The sequence below is a fragment of the Helianthus annuus genome, chromosome 14 (assembly GCF_002127325.2).
Source record: "Helianthus annuus cultivar XRQ/B chromosome 14, HanXRQr2.0-SUNRISE, whole genome shotgun sequence".
In the NCBI taxonomy this organism is placed as follows: Eukaryota; Viridiplantae; Streptophyta; class Magnoliopsida; order Asterales; family Asteraceae; genus Helianthus; species Helianthus annuus.
The window spans coordinates 162,074,715-162,090,696 of record NC_035446.2 but is presented as its reverse complement, the minus strand read 5'-3'; the positions used below and the strand labels follow the sequence as shown (position 1 = coordinate 162,090,696).

The following is a 15,982-nucleotide window of genomic DNA, read 5'->3' as shown; positions in this document are numbered from 1 at the left end:
GTACATGTCACGTCAACTCCCCTCTTAAGTCCCTATTTTGCACTCAAACGTTGGCATCACTCCACTCACACAATTATTTTTTTATAAAAAAAGAAGAAAAAAATATGATTGATGGAAAAAGAGTGGACCCACAATAACAACCAATCACCCCCTCTCTCTCTCTCCTCTCTCTCAAGCGGTGAACACTTACCGCTCCAAACACTCACCGCGCGGTAAAAATATGTTGGTGGCGGTGTACCCGCACGGTGAGCACACTCCCCGCATGGGGTCACCGAAGACACTGCCGACACCCTTATGCAAATTCATGAAGAATACGTACACTCGCAAGTCCATGCCATATATGTGTTGATTTTTTTATTAGTTAGACGTACGTTTGATGATGATACAAGAGTGAAAAGTTGATACACAAATAATATTTCATGTACGATATGATTTTGAGCCAAAGTTAACTAAAATATATTTATATGCAAGAGTGATGATGGATTCTCGAATCACATATGAGAAAATGATTAGTTTTGTGATTTTCTCCTTGTTATTGAATAAATTATAGTGTTGAATAAGAAAAATATTTATTAATGAAACTTAAATATATATTATAAAACGCAAAAGACAATATAAGAAACGTAATTGTGAATATTATTAGAAAGGAAAACCAATGAAAACAAATATAAAATGTTGAACGTGAATAATTTCAAAATTAATATGATTATATTATTTGTCGTAAAGTGAACAAGTATAAGAATTATTAATGCAAAAGAACAAAATATTATAAATAAACTGTAATAATAAATAATAAGTGTGTATTACTAAAATCTAACATACATTAAATTAAAGCAATAGCAGTGTAAGATTTATAAAAGAAAAAAGAGAGAGCTACTAAAGGAAATCTGAGGTTAACCCAATGGAAAGGAGCTTCTTTCACATTAACATATTACCAATCAATTAAGTAATATAAAAACCCAACTGATCAAGTTAATTATATACTGATAAAATTATATTATATACTGATAAAAATTAAACTGAATGAACAGTAAATAGAGGGCATATCAGTAAATAGAGGTACACCTCTCCTCCACGTCTGATAAGTGATTCAAGCAAACCCTAAACCTACTCCACCTCCACACACACCGCCGATTACATGGAGAGAGAACGATGAGAGAGATCAGAAAGGAGAGAGAGAACGGTGTGTGTCGGAACGGCGGCGTTGCCTATCACTGGTGGTGTGGTGGTGACTAGAGAAATTATCAGTGTGTGGTGGTGCCGGATTCACGGTGCGGTTCCGGTGGTGACGGAATCAGGGTGCGGTTCCGGTGGTGATTAGCGGCGTAGAGAAGATGCTAGGGTTCCGGTGAAGGTCGGGCAAAATTACGGTACCACGGGTGTCGGGATCAACATGAACAGACGACACCACGGGTGTCGGGATCTCTGCCGGTGAGAGATCTGAAAGTTTTAGGGTTCCGACGAGTCAGCTTAGCTCCGGTGAGAACCTGCTTTCCTGAACCAGGTATGTATGTATTCTTTTATAGTCAAAGTGGGCGTTCCATGTATTCATATCTAACAAGTTAGGCTTTTTTGGGACTTCAAATATTAGTGTTTATGAAAAAGGGGAACGCATCCGACAAGCACAATAGGTTGTGGTGCATCTAGAGGGCGGTGTTCATATCAATCGGTGGTGTTCGATTGTCTATTAGGGCAGTGGTAAGTGAAATCGGTACTAAAGCAATCGATTGGTTGTGTTCAATAGTTTAGGGCGGTGTGCATCACTGTTGCTTGGTCTCTATGTTCTGAATTGGTTGTGCGTATGTGGAAATAAAAATGATGCTTCCAGCATTTTTCATGAACAACATACAGAGATTGTGCTAGGGGTGAGCAAAATGAAAACCCCGACCCGATCAGACCATTACCCGATCTGACAAAATACAGAACCGATTCACTACCCTAAATATAGGGTCGGTTCTGTTCCATAGGTGCAAGTCGGGTTTCACCATGAAAAGAACCGAGAACCGACCCGACCCGACCCTATTTTATATGAAAAATTAGAACCGATCTAAATACCTAGGTACTTGGGTTCGGGTCGGGTTGGGTATATTTTCGGTTTGGTTCTCGGTTATTTTCGGTCCGGACCTAAACTTGTTCACCCCTAGATTATGCGTTATTTTTTGGTCTCAACAGCATTTGTCATCAACAAGGAGTCAACTGATTGGAGTTTGACTGAATCTGAGTTTTCGATAGTACTTTATGCTGTAAGCATCCTTTTTTTCTCAGTTTGTCAAGTTTGCAAGTTTTTAACTTTTTAAAAAATTTTGGCATATCGAGTGTTTAGACGTGCACGTTTTTTGTTAGGGAATTAGGATGTCTCATACTCTCATGAGAACTAAATTGTCCTTTAAACAAGTTCTTAGACAAATGAGAATACACAAAAACACCGAATCCACTTACCACTGCCCTAACACCAAGAATGGATTGATAAGTTGGTTTGTCAAGTTTGTGTTTTGATTTTGACTTATGTTTCGATGAAGCAACTTACAGATCTAAGATATGTGAAATTTGATTAGTGTTTTTTTCCTTGACAACAGGGAAGATTGTTTTCGTTGTGTCATTCAATGGATACTTCTTGCCAAGTTTTTAGGTAACTTTAACTTCCTTATTTTCTTCTTGCTTTTATTGATTTGAAGATTCCATGCTTCTGATCCTTATTTTCTTCTTAGGTGTATTGTTAGGCTATAGGGTGTGGTCATGACCCTTATGACCATCATGACCCTCCATGTTAGTGCCATGTAACCCACCTCTATTCCACCATCCAAAACCACTATCCTAAGGGTGTGGTCATGACCCAAACCACTAGCCCCTTATTTATTTTAATTTATCTTTGTTTAAAGAGAAAAAAGGAAATGATTTGTTGAAAAATGGAAAAGAGGGTCATGGTTGCCATGGTTTAATCCATGCAAACCATGGTGGATCAATCAAGGGGGTGGTGTAGTCTTCTATTTATGTTCCTAGGTGGCAAATCATGTACCAACCATGACCCCCACACCCTATAGCCTTACAATGGCACCTTGATTTCCACATAAAGTAAAAGAATAAAGTATCTATAATTTTTTTTCTATAATTCTTTTAAACGATTTCATGTGAAATCTACAAAGAGTCTTGAAAAGTAACTGTGCTTCAATCAAAAATATATTATATTAGAAGGTTATATGTATATGCAAACCTAAGTAGTTGATGATATTCGAGTAAAGCATTATTGTATAATGTGTTTATAGTAAGAAAAGTCTTTGGTAGTTGATCATGAACTTTAGAAGAGTGTTGTTCTTTCAATGTAACGAAAAAGTATATGGATATTGCATAAGATAGAAAAGAGCTTTTACTAGAGTTACATGTCCTGAAAAGACATTAAGGTATGATTTACACTTATGAGGGGGTGATTGTTGATAATCATATTGTTACCGAGCCGATTACTTTACTAAAATCGACAGAAGAGGAGGGATGGTCATCCGGCGGTATGATGGTGAGTTTGCGGGTTCCGGCGAGGCAGTGATTGACCAAGATAATTTGAAAACTTTCTGTGGTATGCTATATTCCCTTTCATTAAAGTTTTGCCTTTACAAAGGTCTTTATCATCCGATTTTATAACTGTATGCTTTAGACAAAAAACACGTGATGTCGAACATATTTTTTGTTATATTAATATAGTTGGTTTATGAAAATTCTAGGTCATAAAGTATAGATGTGGAACTCCAGGAACTGCCAAGAAGAAAGGAATAACATGATCAGGAACATACATTCAAGAACTGAAGTGTTCGTAGTAATTAAGATCGTCGTAGAGTATTATTGGCGACATATCATGTGATTACACCAAGAATGATTTGGTTTAGCATGATCGTGTTATGAGTTGTGATGTCAAACGTACACACCAAGAATGATTAAGTTTAGCATCATTGTGTTATGAGTTGTGATGTAAAGCGTACACACTAAGAATGATTGATCCGGTTTAGCAAAGAATGATTTGGTTGAGTGCGCCGTAACGCGGCGCTGCGCATAAAACTAGTTACTACAAGAATAAGACCGTCCGTAATAGGGCGTATTTTCTAAAAAAAATTCGAAGAAAGCGCCGGAAAACGCCCCATCGCCACTACACACCGGCATTTTTGGGCGTGATTTCGGCAGAATTAGTATGTGGCGTTTTTTGAATCACGCTGCAAGGGGGTTTGACCGGCCAATCATGTGCTTCCAATTCAAATACCTTTATATTTAAATTAAAAAAAACAAGAAAATACTAATTAGGTAATCATTGATTGGGCATTATTGGGCATTATCCCAATACGCCCATTTGTGAAAAACGCCCATAATGCCCCTTTGCTGACTGGGATGACACGTGTCGTAAAATGCCCAAAGGTAGGGGCTTTATTCATGTGTACCACTACACATGGTCTAAGTGTAGTGGGGGCAACCCCATTCACCTCATCTGTTGGCGCCCACACACACCCTTACACAACTTTAAGTGAATGGCGTTAGCTGTTCATATTATAGTAACGAACGTTAAGCCCTTTTTCACCATCATCCACCAAGCAAATGAACACACACATTCCTTTTTATTTTTATTTTTAATATGTGATTAGTAAATACGTGTTCTTTAATTATAAAATTAGTTCATAATATTATTATTTGGTTATTAACTTAAACCAGAGCTAAACTAAGTTATAGATTAAGTTTAGCAGCAACCAAAGCTAAACTAAGTTATTTGATCTAAATTTGTTGATGTTCATTTAAATTTTTGTTGTTTGTTTAAGTTCGTTCCTTTACGTTTGTTAAATATCCTTTTAAATTTGTTAGGTACATCACAATTTAGTGTAGTTTTATAACATTTAAATATAACCAATTACAAGTTAGACTAGTTTATATAAGGTTTAGACCCAACCCATTGTGATTCATATTTACTTTTAGTTAGTGTAAGCTTAGTTGTGTTTGTTCATCTATATTTGTTCATTTACATTCACGAGCAGTTTGTTTATACTATTGACAGACAAATTTGAACACAAACATATCCATTTTCTTAATGAACGAACGTGAACAACAAACGTTTGTTTAATTGTTCGTGTTTGATCGTTTGTTCACTTAAAGTTAAATGTGAACATGAGCATGCTTTGTTCTGTGAGATTAAATATATTAACATTATAATATTTAATCTTGTAGCCATTATAATCATTTATATTATATAGATCAAAATATCTTAATAACCTATTAATAATTAGTTAGTAATTGTTGATGGACCATATTACCCTTATTAACTAATTAGGTTTCCTCTTGGGTGTATATATAAGGAGATCATTAGAGAGTTTAAGGATTAGACAATTACACAATTCACATAACCCTCATAACATCAAATCGGCTATCTCTCTCCTAACCGATTCTCTCCCTTGTTTTGGTTCATCACCATCATAATCTTACACCCTAAGGAGGAACCAGATCATCCTGACAAGTATGTCAAACTCAATGGCTGCATCTCTGACTGGATTCTCTGCTGGCCTGTCTGCTGTAACAGGTATTATTTACATGTTTTCCCTTATGTTTAACAGAACTGATACAACATGTGGTATCAGAGCATATGTTGATAAATATCTTCTGTTTTCGTATCCATTATTCTGGGATCAAAAATCTGGAAAACGGAATTTTTAAAGCCTTTTAAACGTCTCGGCTGATTTCGGGTACCTTGTGCCGAAATCACTGTTTTCGGAAGAATGTTCATATATTTGACTCGAAATCATAAAGGGTTAAACTTGTTGTTACGAAATCCATTACAAAACCATTAAAATTCAGGTTTCGGATTTCCAAAATTATGTTTGTATTTTTAGGGTTCATCATATTGTTCTAAGAAAACTCGAAAATTCATTAAGTTTTGGAATATAATCCGGATTAGTTGGTGTTTTTACTGATTTTGATCTGAATTTTATCTATTAAAATTTTCGAAAACTGTTAATAGATTTTCAGTTATTATTTTCGAAATCTTTTGATAATTTAGATCAGCAATAAAACAGGAAACACTATCTCACAATCCCTAAAAGTTCGAGTTTTCAGTTATCATCACAAAACAGCTATTAACAGGGATTCAAGACCATCAGACTGCACCCCCCAGCGAACTCACCGCGGAGTTCGATCCGCGCTAACAGGTGGTTTGCTATTAAATACTTGGTTTTGTTAACACTTAATTAACTAAATCAGAATCAGATAATTTTTACAAAACCAAAATAGCTTAACTTGAATGAGCTTCTGATGTATTGATTCTGGCCAAAGCTGATTTAATACATCTATTTATTGTTCAGGTATTATAAAAAGCTATGTTGAGTATGCATTACAAATGTGAAATGTCTTAATTCTGGCCAAAGCTGATTTAATTCATTTATGTTTAGCATGCTTGACAAGTGCATAACTAAAGTGATTGTCTCATTTCTGGCCAAAGCTGATTTGTCACGATTACTTTGCACACATACTTATATGATTACACTTCTGGCCAAAGCTGATTTGTCTTCGTTTAAGTAGAATTTTTTTAACGAAGTCTATTATTTTGATGTTAGTAATAGACATTATCACAACTTCATAATTAAAATGGTCATTATTTATGCCTGCCTTAGTATAACATGCCCTTAGATCACATTAGGACTTCTTTCTTAGTATCATAACTTGCTCATCTTATTTCCACTATCAGCACCCAATTACGGGATTCCACCTTTGACTGGTGATAACTTTGCTGAATGGAAGGATGCCCTCATGCTTACTCTAGGATTGCTAGACTTCGATTATGCTCTTAGAGAGAATAAGCCAGCGGATCTTACTACTCAAAGTACTGCTGCTGATCAGATAGTTCATGAAAAATGGAGTAGATGTAACCGCATGTCTCTCATGTTCATGAAGCAATCCATTCACAATGCTATTAGAGGCGCCATTCCTGATTCTGAAGATGCTAAAACCTACCTGGCTTGTGTGGAGGCTCAATTCAAAGGAACGTCAAAAGCACACGCTAGCACTCTTATCCTCAAGCTGGTGACGACTAAGTATGATGGGAGGAGCGGCATTCGCGAGCACATCATGATGATGCATGACATGGCCAATAAGCTGAAAGGGCTAGAGATGGAAATCAGTGATGGTTTTCTTGTTCACTTCATCATCACTTCGCTTCCTTCGTCCTATGAAGCATTCAAGATCAATTACAACACTCAAAAGGAGAAATGGACGATGAGTGGGCTGGTCGCTATGTGCGTACAGGAGGAAGAGCGTATGAAGATGGATCGCACTACTGATGTTGCTAACTTCACAACCTCCAACTCTAAGAAGAGGAAGCACAATCATCAAAGAAAGGATGCTTCCAAAGTCCAAAAGCCCAATCCTAATACAAGTGCACCTTCCAGCTCTAAGAGCTCCTTAGGCAAACCCTATTGCAAGTTCTATAAGAAAACAGGACATAAGCAAAAGGAATGCCCTAACTTCAAGGAGTGGCTGGCTAAGAAAGGTAACGATTTTTTCACGATACTTGAGTCCTTTAATTTAAATGTTCCTGCTAATTCTTGGTGGTTTGATTCTGGTTCTATGGTTCATGTAACTAACTCTACTCAGGGATTCCTTTCAATCCGGAAGCTGGGAAGAAACCAAAGAACACTTAAAGTTGGGGATGATCGGGAATTAGAAGTGAAGGCCATAGGAACATTACAATTATTTTTGAAAACTGGTTTATGTATTAAACTTTATGATACCTTATATGTTCCTGAGGTAACTCGGAACCTTGTATCAGGACCAAAGTTAGACATGGACGGTTTTGTCGTTTCTCATGGTCATCGCAAACTCTCTATTCTCTATGATTCCGTTGTTTATGGTACTGGCATTCTGGATAGTGGTCTCTATAGATTAGAACTAGATGATAATTTTTCCAAATCTTTGTTGTCATATAATATTAACGAATCACTCACAAAGATGAAACAGATTCGAGACTTAGAGACTTCATCCATGTTGTGGCATCAACGTTTAGGCCACATCTCAAGAGAACGATTAAATCATCTCGTAAAGGATGAAGTCTTACCTCCTCTCGATTTTACTGATTTTGGAACATGTGTCAAATGTCTTAAAGGCAAAATGACATCAGCGAATAAGAAAGGTGCCACTAGGAGCTCTAATTTATTAGAACTCATTCATACTGACATTAGTGGTCCTTACCAAATCGCTGGCATAACAGGACATACTTCATTTATCACTTTCATTGATGATTATTCTCGTTACATGTACTTGTATCTTATTAAGGAAAAGTCTGAATCTCTTACAACTTTTAAAGATTATAAAGCTGAAGTTGAAAAGCAATTAGATCGTCAGAATAAAGTTGTGAGATCAGACAGAGGCGGTGAATATTATGGAAGACATACTGATGTGGGTCAAGCTCCTGGTCCATTTTATGAGTTTTGTAAGGACCAAGGGATTGTGAGCCAATACACCATGCCTGGTACACCTCAGCAGAATGGTGTCGCTGAACGAAGAAATCGTACCCTTATGAACATGGTGCGCAGTATGTTAGCCAACACTAATTTACCATTATTCCTCTGGACTGAAGCGTTAAAAGCAGCCGTTCATATACTCAATAGAGTTCCTTCTAAGTCTGTCCCTAAAACTCCTTATGAACTTTGGACAGAAAGGAAACCGAGTCTTAAATATATGAAAGTATGGGGCTGCATTGCTGAAGCAAAACTCTATAATCCTTTCCTAAGGAAACTTGACCCTAAAACAGTTACCTGTTTCTTTATCGGGTATCCTGATCATTCAAAGGGTTATCATTTATATTGTCCTTCCCATGTCACCCGTATTGTTGAAACCAAGCGTGCTGCGTTCCTGGAGGATTTCAAGGTCAGTGGGAGCAGTACCAACCCTTACGAAGAATTGCAAGAAGTACAAGACGCGGGGGGGGAGAGACTCGTCGCTTACCATTACTCCGTTTACTCCTCTTGTACCCCATGCAACTGCACCTGAAACCACTGCACAAACTCCATCTCCACAATCAGAACCCATTATACCTCACAACGAAGGCACATCAAACGCTCAAAACCAAGACAACGCTGAACCCGATAATCAACTCGGGAGGTCATCTAGGCAAAGACGACCTACTAATTGGGATGATTATGTTACCTACCTGACTGAAATGGATGCTGGAAAGCTCAATGATCCTATCTCTTATAATGAAGCCATTAACAGTGATCAGTCTTCTGAATGGAACAAAGCAATGATTGATGAGCTTGAATCCATGAAGAAAAATGACGTTTGGGATTTGGTAGAATTACCCAATGGTGTCAAACCTGTAGGTTGTAAATGGGTGTTCAAAACAAAACTGGATCCGAATGGGAACGTTGAACACTACAAAGCGAGATTGGTTGCAAAGGGCTACACTCAGAAAGAGGGAATTGACTATCAAGAGACGTTTTCACCTGTCTCTCGTAAAGATTCATTAAGGATCGTTATGGCCCTAGTAGATCATTTTGATTTGGAGCTGCATCAGATGGACGCCAAAACTGCTTTCCTTAACGGAGACTTAGACGAAGATGTTTACATGAAACAACCTGAGGTCTTTAAACCTGAAGGTCAGGAGCATCTAGTCTGTAAGTTGAAGAAATCCATTTACGGGTTAAAACAAGCATCACGTCAATGGTACCTCAAGTTTGATGAAGTCATGAAGAGGCAAGGTTTTATGAAGAATCAAGTGGATCAATGCACCTACCTCAAGATGAGTGGGAGTAACTTTACTATACTTGTCCTTTACGTAGATGATATTCTATTGGCAAGTAATAGTTTAGACATGTTGCATGAGTCGAAGCGATTACTCTCGCATAACTTCGACATGAAGGATCTCGGAGATGCTTCTTACGTCATTGGCATCGAAATTCACCGAGATAGACACAAAGGGATCTTAGGATTGTCTCAAAAGACCTACATAGATCGTGTCCTTACACGTTACAACATGCAACAGTGCAAACCCTCCGTCGCTCCAGTAGTTAAGGGAGATGTTTTCGGTTCATTCCAGTGTCCGACAACAGAGGTTGAAAAGGAGCAAATGAGCCAGATACCTTACGCGTCAGTAGTCGGGAGCCTGATGTATGCTCAAGTCTGTACTCGCCCAGATATCGCTTATATTGCTGGAATGCTAGGCCGTTATCAGACTAATCATGGCCTAGATCACTGGAAAACAGCTAAGAAGGTCCTTAGATATCTGCAAGGGACGAAAGACTATAAACTGACTTATAGAAGAAGTGATCACTTAGAAGTGGTAGGTTATTCTGATTCTGACTTTGCCAAATGCAAAGATGACAAGAAATCCACTTCGGGCTACATCTTTATGTTAGCAGGCGGACCTATCTCATGGAAGAGTCATAAACAACAGTTAACTACAACTTCCACAATGATGGTAGAATACATTGCTGTTTACAACGCAACCTGTCATGGAATGTTGCTTAGAAATCTGATCACTGGACTCAAAATCGTTAATTCCATTTCTAGACCATTGAAGCTTTACTGTGATAACTCAGCTGCCGTTAGTTTCTCGAACAGTAACAGTTCGACTGGAGCTGGTTTATATCTCGATACAAAATATTTGTTCGTACGTGAACGAGTTGAGGAAAATAATATTTGTATTGAGTATATTAGTACTAAAGATATGCTTGCGGATCCCATGACTAAAGGTCTCCCACCTAAAGTTTTCGAAGAACATGTATCGAATATGGGACTTACTAAAGACCTTATTTAATGGCATATTGTACTAGCTTATGTTTTAATTAATAAAATTTCCTCAGTTTGATTTTGTATGTCTCTAACATATGTTCTGCCGGTGTAATGACATATAGACAAATATAAATACAAATCAGACGCTAAAGGACTTATACATATTTTGATCGTAACTATTAGGTTTTAAATTGAGGCTATAGTATGATTAATGGGGGTTCTGAGTCGAATGATGATTCAAAGGCTGTACTTCTCTGCTATAGTTCTTGGTTTAAGGCTAAAATGAGTGTTAACTCCTGGCCAGGCTCATCTAATACTCATGATAAATGATTACTCGGCTAAGTGGGAGAATGTGAGATTAAATATATTAACATTATAATATTTAATCTTGTAGCCATTATAATCATTTATATTATATAGATCAAAATATATTAATAACCTATTAATAATTAGTTGGTAATTGTTGATGGACCATATTACCCTTATTAACTAATTAGGTTTCCTCTTGGGTGTATATATAAGGAGATCATTAGAGAGTTTAAGGGTTAGACAATTACACAATTCACATAACCCTCATAACATCAAATCGGCTCTCTCTCTCCTAACCGATTCTCTCCCTTGTTTCGGTTCATCACCATCATAATCTTACACCCTAAGGAGGAACCAGATCATCCTGACAAGTATGTCAAACTCAATGGCTGCATCTCTGACTGGATTCTCTGCTGGCCTGTCTGCTGTAACATGTATTATTTACATGTTTTCCCTTATGTTTAACAGAACTGATACAACATGTTCATGTTTGTTCAGTTCATTTGCAAGCCTAATCCCAAGACAAGACAAGACGATGCGTTCATTTCAGTTTAGATTTGGCTACTTAGTTGTAATACTCCATATGTGATGAAACAAATGTTTAATCTATTGTCAATCTTATAGCAATATCAAATATCTATGAAATTACATTAAAGCTCAACCAATCCTCCAAGAGTAAAATTTTCCACTTTGCCCTGTGTCTCATCCATAGATAAGGACCTGTGACATATCACATTTCAATGGATGTGAAGTTAGGAAAGAATCTAACGGATGTGAACTTCCCAAAAACTATGTCTAGGAATTGCTCATATCGAACCCTTTTTTATTTGATTTCAAGCAGCTCTACGATTATTGTAGGCTTCTATTCTTTTAATCTCAGCCCATAATAACTTCCCAACATAACTTGATTCTTCCTACGGTAGCCCAATCCAACCAAATGATGATTACTAATAAATCAAGAAATCTCTTTTTAATGCCACCAATTTATATTTAAAACAATTTAATTCTTCTTAAAGTGGCCCAACCCAACCAAATGATAATTACTAATAAAACAAGAAATCTCCTTTTAGTGTCACCATTTTATATTTAAACCAACTACGTTACAAACCCGTATAATACACGGGTTAAATATAAAAAATAGACTGAATAATATTTTAAGTTATATGTGTTATAAACCCCGTGTATTACACACGTTAAATATCGAAAAAAAAAGTAAATCATAAAGTTCCATATAATCCTTATCACACGGTTAAAAAAGTGTAATAATATTATAATCTAATTATTATGTTTTTTCCGGTTAAAAAGGGTAACAGTACTATAAAAAGTGTAACAATATTATAATCTAATTATTGTGTTATTTTTTTCATTAGTATTAATATAAGGGTGATTTAGTAAAAGAATCTAATTATTGTATTTTTGTAATTTACGATAATATTCAATAATATACATTGTATTTATCTAATAATATTAAACTAGTGCGTCTTAATCTGGTTATTAACATATTTAAATTAAATTTAATTAAATTTATTATAATAGTAAGGATAAGGATTAAAGAAATATTTTTTTAAAATAAAATATAATTATAAATTGTGAGATTGAAGGAGAGAGTGTTATGTGACATTAATAAGAATTAGATTTAAGATTGTCAATAATAATGCACTAAACCAGTTTGAAGTTTGACCCTCGATTGTCGAATACAAAATCAACAACACGGCTTGCGTCATCGACCTTGAACCCAACGGGCCCGGTTCAAATTTTCCTCTCTCCGTTGTGATGACGGCTCCTTTTGCGTGATAACGAATTTTGAGCTACAACCACATGAAAATCTCATTATAGGGTCTAGAGGGATCACCTAGAGGGCACTCCGACATTCAAGTCAGTACCATTTCAGCCATGATAAAATTACACATGAATATAAGCATAAGTATATGTTGTAAGAACAAGAGAGAGAGAGAGAGAGAGAATGAGCCTCAAGTGGAGGGGATAACAACATGGTTCTTTTAGGAGGATAAACTTTCTTTTTATAATGAGATTCTTGTGTCTTAACTCTAATGGGTTGGTCTAAGAATTAGCTTATCAGAACTAGGCCCATTAGAACCTACCAAACATGTGGGGTCTTTGGTCCAGTACCGAGCCTATGCACTTCGGAGGAGCAACTTGGCTTGGGCCCAATCGTCAAATCGTGATATCGGGCCCAACTCAAGAGACACCTCATCATGGGCTTTGACCGTTCTTGTTTTTATAGGGAAAGTCTAAATGGGAGGCCCAATTATCAGTCTAAGGGAGTGAGCCCAGATAGGGACCCTCGTCGTCATCGATCATTAGCATCTCTCTATCTCAAGTTTAATTTAATCACATTGTGGTATATTTTGTAATTATATCAATCCAATTATTATTACATATTAATATTATCACAAGATTTTACTGACCCGCTTCCATTGTTTTGCAAACATTGAAGTCTTGTTTGTTCTCTAGAAACAATCATATTTGTGATTTTTGTAGTAAAACTCAACACATTCGCCAATGGTTTTGTGATCAAGGAGTGAAAGATACAATCTTTTGCCAATGGTTTTGTGATCAAGGAGTGAAAGATGCAATCTTTTTTGAAGTATTTTCCAAACAACTTGTTCAAGAAAATTTATGTTTCTTGTGATGCCAACAGATCTTTCCTTCCCAACATCACAAGGGTTCTCTACTAAACCATTGTAGTTGGTGATAAGGTTTTGCTCAAGTGATACAAGAAAGTTATAGAATACTCCATAATAGCACTGGGGAGCAAATATATCACAAAACGAAATATACATCAGTTTACAACAACTAATATGTGAATAAGTGAATCAATGCCTGAAACATGTAAGAATTGTTGTAATTTCAATAAAATTTAATTTTTGTAAGGTTGTCCGTAATGCTTTCACGCCCACTACCACATCAGCGGCTTGAAACACCACCCTGTTGGGTGTGAGGGACTGAGTGCGGCATGATGGGCGGGTGGGTGCCTGGGTGGGGCGAGCCACGAGCATGGGGCGAAAAGTAAAACCATTATAAACATTTTGACCAATCACATTCATACCCTTCACGCTCCTTTTTTATATTGTTTTTTTAAATTTAACTTCCATGTTAAACCATTACACACATTTACTGAGTGTGACAAGTGGAACCACTACGTCTACGTGGTAGTGACATGGCATCACTTCTAGTGAAACCATAACAGATAGTCTAAATGTTGTCTCTTAACATCGTGTTGGTGATAATCCATTTATCTTGGGCTGACATGTTCCTATGAGATCTTTGTTAGGTGTCTTCAAAAACTTGTACATATCCTGTATCTAAACTTCGTTTACATATCATGATGCGTTTTAATAATACATACTACATAGATGAACTGTATTATTTGTCTTATAAGATGTGTTTATGATATTGTCATTTAATCTCGTGATTCTTTGTTTTCACACGTGTGAATATGATATGGTTATAGAAACATGTTATTATTTGTTAATCAGAAAAACGTTTTTCTAGCTAGTATATTTCTTTTTGTTGTCACAACAAATTGTTGTTTGCGTGATTGATATGCATCTTGTTTTGGTAAGGGATCTATAGTTCAAGTTGGTATTATATTATAACTTTGGGTTTATTATCATAAACTTATGTCCTTTTTGAAGGAACATTGATTTTCATTGAGATTCAAATATGCAGAATACATCGATCAAATAGCCAGAGCCTTGTGAGACTCCTTAAATAAAGGAAACAACCTAAGACTAATTCTCTAATATTCAAAATAAACAAACGTGAATAAATAAATATAAAATAGGTCTCTAATATTCCCCCTCAGCTTGAGCGTGGATACGTGCTAACGTTCAAGCTGGATCTAAACGTCTTGAACAAATATCGTGGTAAGCCCTTCGTGAATATGTCAACATACTGTTCGGGTGATGGTACATGAAGAACATGGATGTGGCCAAGAGTGACTATCTCCCGAACAAAATGAATGTCTATTTCAATGTGCTTTGTTCGTTGATGCTGTATGGGATTACCTGACAGGTACACTGCTGAAATGTTGTCACAAAAGACAACAGTGGCTTTAGGAGGCGGTGCATGCAATTCCAGAAGAAGGTTACGAATCCATGTTGCTTCGGCGACCGCGTTTGCTACACCCCTATATTCAGCCTCAGCGCTGGAGCGGGAGATGGTTGGTTGACGTTTCGAGGACCATGAAATTAAATTGTCCCCGAGGAAAATACAGTAACCCGAGGTGGAGCGTCGAGTGTCTGGGCACCCTCCCCAGTCTGCATCCGAGTAAGCAACTAACGAATGCGATGGAGAGGCTGATACGCGTAAACCAAGGTCAATAGTACCATGTATGTAGCGTAAGACACGTTTCATGAATGCAAAGTGAGTGTCTCGTGGGGCGTGCATGAAGAGGCAGATTTGCTGCACAGCATAAGATAAGTCCGGACGAGTAATAGTGAGGTACTGTAAAGCACCAGCCAAACTTCTGTATAACTCCCGTCAGGTAAAGCCGTACCGTCCAAAGCGCTTAGTTTGGTGGATGTATCGACTGGTGTGTGACACGGTTTGCACGCTGTCATGTTTGCACGATGTAAAATGTCTCTAGCATATTGACTTTGTGCCAAAAACAAAGAATTGTGATCACGACTAACCGTAATACCGAGAAAATGATGAAGAGAACCCAAGTCCGTCATTGCAAACTCAGCCGACAATTTGGAAATTAAACCATTAAGAAGGGCTGGATTGCTAGCGGTTAGAACAATGTCGTCTACGTACAAGAGTAGTGTAACACTCGGTCTTATTATTCAAGGTTTAACGTAAATTTTACGTAAAACAATCATGTAATTAAAATTACATAAACGTTTGGAAATACGGGTTTATTAAAACTTTTATAAATCATAAGTTATTCTACATAACGTGATCG

General features: G+C 36.9%; 1 long non-coding RNA gene across 4 annotated transcripts; it reads left to right on the top strand.

The window, feature by feature from the left end:
- The first annotated feature begins 1,034 nt into the window (after nucleotides 1-1,034).
- On the top strand, nucleotides 1,035-4,039 carry LOC110904685. 4 transcript variants are annotated; one of them, XR_004879766.1, is made up of 5 exons: nucleotides 1,035-1,504; nucleotides 1,592-1,698; nucleotides 2,173-2,243; nucleotides 2,577-3,568; nucleotides 3,714-4,039. It is a non-coding gene; the product is annotated as an uncharacterized LOC110904685 (long non-coding RNA). The 4 variants fall into 4 exon arrangements; XR_002572704.2 differs by lacking the exon at nucleotides 2,173-2,243 and having other exon boundaries at nucleotides 1,036-1,504; nucleotides 2,577-2,629; nucleotides 2,709-3,568; XR_004879765.1 differs by lacking the exon at nucleotides 2,173-2,243 and having other exon boundaries at nucleotides 1,036-1,504.
- The last annotated feature ends 11,943 nt before the right edge of the window (nucleotides 4,040-15,982 follow it).